General features: G+C 40.1%; 1 protein-coding gene across 1 annotated transcript in view; it reads right to left on the reverse strand.

Moving 5' to 3' along the window:
- Nucleotides 1-7,500, reverse strand: part of LOC144976889 (ATP-dependent RNA helicase Ddx1-like) — a 565,840-nt gene that overhangs the window by 309,119 nt on the left and 249,221 nt on the right. The window lies entirely within an intron of this gene.

Raw genomic sequence — 7,500 nt, forward strand, 5'->3', positions numbered from 1 at the left:
TTGGAAAATATCTTTTATATAGCGCAGTATCCACTTAACGTGCTCAAAGTGCTTTGCACTACCCTCGCCAACAGCAACACTTAACGCGTAGGACGAGGCATGACGCTTGGTGTGCGATAATATTACAATTTTTTGTCCTACGGATACAACGTTTTTTTACGACCAAGTACTCATTATAGACCCGAGTAGGGTGGGAGAATGTGAGTAAAGAGCCTTTTTCTAAGGACTCAACTATGCGCCATGATGATGATGATGATGATGATGATGATGATGATGATGATGATGATAGATGGCATAAAGAAAAAAAAATCAGAGCGATGTATAAACTGCCTGTCAATGACCGAGACAACATATCTACTGGGTACTGGGACACAAGCAATGAATGACAAACACACAATGTCCTGATAAGACACAAGTATTTAACAAACATCAGAAATGACTAAAACAGCTTAAATATACAAAAGTAGGAAGGAAAGAAAAAAATAAAGAAAGAAAGAGGGAGAGAGAGAGAGAGAGAGAGAGAGAGAGAGAGAGAGAGAGAGAGAGAGAGAGAGAGAACAAAATGATTGACATTTGCTTTGTCGGACTCTTCACTTCACAAGCCATCAACAAAAACTTCATTCATTTATGCATCCATTCAATCATTAATCTTTCATTCATTCGTCATTTCATTCATTCGTTCGTTCATTCATCTTTTCATTGATTAATTAATTCATTCATTAATTCATTCATTCATTCATTCATTCATTCATTCATTCATTTATTCATACACTCATTCGTTCATTCATCTTTTTATTGATTGATTAATTAATTCATTCATTCATTTATTCATTCATTCATTTTCCAGTTCATTCAATCATTTATTCCTCCATCCTTTTATTGATTAACTTATTCATTCATTAATTCCTCCAGCAGACCATATGGATCAAATTTTCCGTTCATGCATCTTAGTCGTTCTTAATTCGAATTCATTCACTCATTCATTCATTCACTCATTCATTCATTCATTATTCCACCCATTCATTCATTTCTTATTTCTTAATTCATTAATTACTTCATTAATTAATTCTTCCACGAATAAATTCATTTGTTCATTCTTTCATCTTTTTATTGATTCACTCCATTTAGACATTCATTCTTCCATTCATCTATTCATTCATTTATTCATTCATTCACCATTTCATTCATTCATTCTTCAATCCATTTATTCATGCATTCTTCATTCATTTATTCATTCATCCTTTTATTAATTCATTCATGTATCCTCTCATACTTTCATTCATTCATTCATTCCTTCATCCTTTCATTCATTCATTCATTCCTCCAGCAGACTGCATGGATCCAATTTCTTATCTATGCACTATAAGTCGCATTTTGGACCTTCTTATTTTTACTTACAACTCTTGCAAAATCCGTCTCACCGCCTATAGATAGTATGCGCTTGGCTAAGACGCTCATAACATTGCCATCCGGAAATATAAAGCACCAACACACAAAAGTATGTGTAATCTTGAACGTTTATAGTCGGGATAATACAGTTTAGTGAGAATTACTCATAAACGCGGATGGCAAAAAACAATAACAAAGACCAGATTGACGTCATCTTCATTCTATCTATAGATATAGCCAGGTTCGAATCCATACTGGCACAGTTGACATGTGAGCAAAATGTCTCACCCAAGGACACAACGGGTTGAGTATTTAGAGCTTTGCAATCGCTGCCATCAACCCACTCACCGTCTACTATATTTTTTATACTTATGCCATACTTTGAAACACGTTTTTTACAATTTTACCCAGAAACCTCGCTCTACAAACACCAATCGACCAAAATAATCTTCATCCGCGGCTATGTGGTCTAGTGGTATGACACTCGCTTTCGGATCCGAAGGTCCTGGATTCGACCCTCGCTCGGCGCATAGTTGAGTCCTTGGAAAAGGTTCTTTACTCACATTCTCTCACCGTACTCAGGTGTAAAATGAGTACCTGGCTTAACAGCGTTGTCTCTGTCAGAAAAATTATAATATCGCCTGGCAGACGCAATGTCTCGTTCTATATGTTACATGTTGCTGTTGGCTAGGGACCCCTTGTAAAGCGCTTTGAGCACGTTTCGTAAATATTGCGCTATATAAATTCTTTACCTTTGTCAAAATTTAAAAAAAAATAACTCTTGAACCTGGGACTTCAAGGAAGTCTCCGGTTTGGGATATGAATGGGAAGACGAGAACCAGCGACATTTTAAAATCAGTGGATATTTTGAAGATTGAGTTTTCTGGGCAAAATTTAGAAAACGCGTTTTGTCAGAGTACGTTAATATAATATAATATAATATAATATAATATAATATAATATAATATAATATAATATAATATAATATAATATAATATAATATAATATAAAATAAATGTAATATAATATAATACACATCGCTTGCATGACAAGTCTGGTACCAATCGGCCAACGGCACTGCAACTCAAGATCATCGGATGATGGATCAATTTTTGGGGGATCACTTTACTGGGCAAAACTTATAAAACGCGTTTTGTCAGAAATCGTTAGTATAATATAATATAATATAATATACATCGCTTGCATGACAAGTCTGGTACCAATCGGCCAACCGCACTGCAAATCCAAGATCATCGGATGATGTGATGGATCAATTTTTACCATGTATGAATCCGGTTAAAACCTTCTAGATATTGCTTTACAACGCTTTTTTAAACATTTTGGCCGGATATCAATTTCATCAAATATTATGTAAACGATTAAGATGAAACACCCAACGTGTGCAAAAAAAAAAAAACCTCTTCAATCCAACACTTTTAAAAAGTCCCAGGTTTAAGATTTGTTGACACATTAATTATATAGACATTGATAGACTCGTGTTTAAGTGAAATGATTTGGCGTGTAAAAAAGGAAACATTTTGTCAGACGTCCAAAGGAGGAAGGTAAAGGACAATCCGATTTGATCCGTCTAGACCATTATACAGTAGAAACCCGTTATATCGACGTGTCGCTTTGGGACCTGATACTGATCTGAGGGGCTTGGGCGGACATCCCTCGGACGAGATAGTATTCGTTTTCACGCTGTTTTCATGAGTTTTGGTCCATTACTCACAACTTGTGGACATCCGTCGGACCGTGTACGAAAAGTCTGTACGTCTAAATGGATCATAACGTTTATAGTCTGATTAATATAGATACAACGAAGTTGACATCACTCAGGTCTTTATTATTGTGTTTTAGCCATCCACGTTTATGAGTAATTAATTCTCACTTAAGTGTATTATCCAGACTATACACGTTGAAAGTTACACATAGTTTTGTTTGTTTCGGGATGGCAATGCTGTGAGCTTCTTAGCCAAATGCACAGCACCTAAAGATAGTATGGGCTTGGCTAAGAAGCTCACATTTAATTGCCCTTACAGAGCATATTTAGCAAGGGTTCGAGAGAAAACAGCAAACAGGTGCTGTATTTATAGACCTATCAACGGCGTACGATACGGGTTAATACTCAAACTTGCAAAGATCATAAGGTGCAAAAAGACCTTGAAGTTGTTCTCTTCGATCTTAGGGGAAAGACAATTCCACGTCGCGCTGGGAGACGCTACAAGTAAAGTAAGGAAATTGAAGAATGGGGTCCCTCAGGGGTCGGTACTTGCGCCAGTGTTGTTTAACGTTACATTAGCGATATGCCGAACACTTTTTCCCTGAGGCTGGGATACGTGGACGACTGGGCACTCGTTACTCAGAGTAAAGTGTGGACCTGTCTCGAGAGCGTACTCCGCGAGGACGTCACCAGACTCAAATTCTACTTCGACAAGTGGTGCCTGAAGATGAACACTTCAAAAACCGTGGCCACTGCATTCCAACTATGCAGTGCATGGCACACCCGCAAACTAAACGTCCTCGTCGGGGACAAGCCACTCCCATACGAGCCGCATCCAAAATATTTAGGGGTGACGCTGGACCGCAGCCTTACCTATCGGGTGCATCTCGAAGGAGTTGCCCGGAAAATAGAGATACGCAACAATCTTCTAAGGAAGCTGGCGGGATCGACTTGGGGCGCTAACCAAGCACTCCTAAGAACGCCCGCCCTGGCACTATGCTATTCCACCACGGAGTATTGCGCTCCAGTGTGGGGTAGAAGCAGAAACGTTGAGAAGGTAGATGTAAAACTTCGCAAGTCAATGCACATAGTGTCAGGAACGCTGGCAACAACTCCTAGAGAATGGGGCCCGATAATGGCAGCAATCCAGCCCCCCGATGTCCGGAGGGAGACGATTACGGTAAACTGGCTTAATAAGATCAGAGAAAGAGGGAATGGGGATACCCCTCTGAAGCGCATTATGAACGGGGGCCCCGTTTCGAGCCAAAATAATTCCCGGCAACCCTTGTACGCAGCTTCCTTGACTACAGACAGAGATGCATATGAGATGGAAGTCGGTTTGGACGAATTCAATCCCTCGTGGGAGCGGGGACGAACACTCCTCTAAGCTTGGTGAGAAGTTGCCAGGCTTCGATACCAGTAAGGAGATACCGGGTGGCTGATGGAAGTCGGTTTGGACGAATTCAATCCCTCGTGGGAGCGGGGACGTACGCTCCTCTAAGCTTGGTGAGAAGTTGCCAGGCTTCGATACCAGTAAGAGTAGACACTGGGTGGCTGCGAATCGACTCCGGTCGAGGAGCTGCCTCACAGAAAGTGCGCTTCATCAGTGGGGACTTTCCACCTGTACAACATGTATCCGATGTGGGCAAGAACCCGAAACAGCAAAGCATCTAGTCGAACGGTGTGTTGTGACGATGCTACCGGTCTGGTTCGCGAAGGTGCACGAATGCGGACCGGACTTTCTGATTGGGTAGATCGTCATAACATAATAGTGTGAGAACCATAAGAGGCCGTTGCCATTTGACGTAAAACGGACCAACACACAAAACCCTGTGAGATCATAAACTAATTATTATAGTCTGGGTAATACAGTTTAATGAGAATTACTCATATACGTGGATGGCAAAAAACAATAACAAAGGCCTATGTGACGTCAAATTCGCTCTACCTATAATTTAGTGAGAACTCATCAATGACAGGCTGTCTTTGAAAAAAAATAACAAAGAGCTGAGTGACGTCAATTTCGAAAATGATACCAAACTTCGGGGGAAAGGGGGTAGAGGGCCGTCATTTGATCCATCTGAAAGGCACGCTAAACTCAACGTGGCGACGCAATAGGCGAAATTTTGTTTTTGAAGTCCAGTGAATAAGTCTATTTACTTACTCCTCTCAGCCTCTCTCTCTCTCTCTCTCTCTCTCTCTCTCTCTCTCTCTCTCTCTCTCCCTCTCCCTCTCTCTGTGTGTGTGTGTGTGTGTCTCTCTCTCTCTTTCTTTCTTTCTTTCTCTCACTCTCTCTCTCACACACACACACACACATACAAAGTGAGTCACACACACATATATGCACAGATATTCTCACACATTAGCATACATACATTCGCACGTATACACACGCACACACACACACACACACAAACACACACACACTCATCCACCAAGACACAAAGTCTACTACGACTCCAATCGCCCCGTCATCATTACAGAACTGAAAAAGGATCAAAAACATTTCATCTAAATCGATTGTTAACATCTCCCGAGCCGGATTAGACTAAACTCTAACATATGACGACAGGGCAGTGACACAAAATGGAAATAGGCAATTGGATTCAATAGTCTAATGTCACGTCGCCAGCAACGGCGGCCATCGTGGTTCTAAACAAAGAAAATCGGTACTTTTTATTCTTCATGCTGGCTAGAACTTGTCATAATATGTCTTGTGATCAGAATGTGTAAAAGTCAAAACATGATCAGATTTATGTTTTTTTTCCCTCTGGATATCCTTTCATGATCGTCGGAGAAATATTTCATAAGGGCGTCCGCCATTGTTCTGATAGTTTAGAGCCAGTTACTAAGTTACCATGCGTCATTACGAGGGAAGTGACGTTACGACTGTTGAAGGGTATTACTTCATCATGTTTGGATATAAAGGGGGGGGGGGGGGGGCAGCATGGCTCAGCGGTAAGGTCTTTGCTTCGTACCCGAAAGGTACCGCGAGTTCGATCACCCGCCGCTGCGATGTGTGGGCGTTTAGCAAGTCACCTCTCCCTAGCTCAATTTGCGGCGCTGCACAGCGGCTGACGCTTGAGTTATTCTAGTCTTCCCTTGGTAAAGACTATATACAAATGTCCCCTATGGGTTTAATAAAAGGAATTTTATTTATTTATTTATTTATTTATAAGAGCGCAAAGTATTTTCCGACAGGTCTAACAGACCTGTTGCTTCTCTGTTGCTGAAAATAGTTAAATCTGTAGGGAAAGGATTGAGTTTAGGGACGCACATACCTCTGTCTTTGACTGAGGGAGCGAATTAAACATCGAGTGAGTTGGTTTGGTTGATGGAGTGCGGCTATGTGGTCCAGTGGTATGACACTCGTCTTAGGATCGGAAGGCCCAGGGTACGAATTCTGCTTTGAGCGGTGCATAGTTGCAAGTACATTATATACGAGATTTTTGTTTGGCACGACAAATCTTGCGGGCAACATTGGTGAGTGTTTATCTTAAAGGTATAGCATCTATATTATTTCTTTTTTTTTTTTTAATGATAGGAATAAAAAAAAACTAAGAATCTGGTACAAAATTCCATCTCGCTTTCACAGGGTTAAACATCACAGTTCACACCAACCAATTCTAATCTTGAAATCTGCTGACGACTAGGCATCTGTCTCCCCGTTCCCAGCTCATTTAATTCCATTGACACGCAAAGCAGTCCCCGGATTGCCAGAACTAAATCCAATCAATTCCTACATTTTCATACTCGTTACACAGCGGTGACACCTGCTGCAATGATCTATCTGAAGGAGACTTCACAAATTAAAAATAATGATAATGAATAATAATAATAATAATAATAATAATAATAATAATAATAATAATAATAATAATAATAATAATAATAATAATAATAATAATAATAATATTAATGATGATGATGATGGTGATGATGATGATGATGATGATGATGATGATGATGATGATGATGATGATGATGATTATGATGGTGATGATGGTGATGATGGTGGTGGTGGTGGTGATGGTGAAAATACGTCATACAGAGTCTTCTATAGTCCTCACTCTCTCTCTCACACACACACACACACACACACACACACACACAAATACTCTCTCTCTCTCTCTCTCTCTCTCTCTCTCTCTCTCTATCTATCTATCTATCTATCTATCGATTTATAAATTGTTGGTCTATGACAGACATGCTAAATCAAATGGACAGCTTTAAAGGGCGAACAGTAGTCTATCCCATAATAATTTGTCAAAAGTCATCCCACGTTCACGGCATCTCGCTTTCCAATTTAAAGTCTAAGCCGAGCGTCATTCACATACATTCGTTGTTTCATTTTAAACCTCTTAGTCTTTAAAACAAATATGAGCTTG

This window comes from Berghia stephanieae, chromosome 7 (genome assembly GCF_034508935.2).
Source record: "Berghia stephanieae isolate SIO BIC M18660-M18661 chromosome 7, UCSD_Bste_1.3, whole genome shotgun sequence".
NCBI classification, from domain to species: domain Eukaryota; kingdom Metazoa; phylum Mollusca; class Gastropoda; order Nudibranchia; family Aeolidiidae; genus Berghia; species Berghia stephanieae.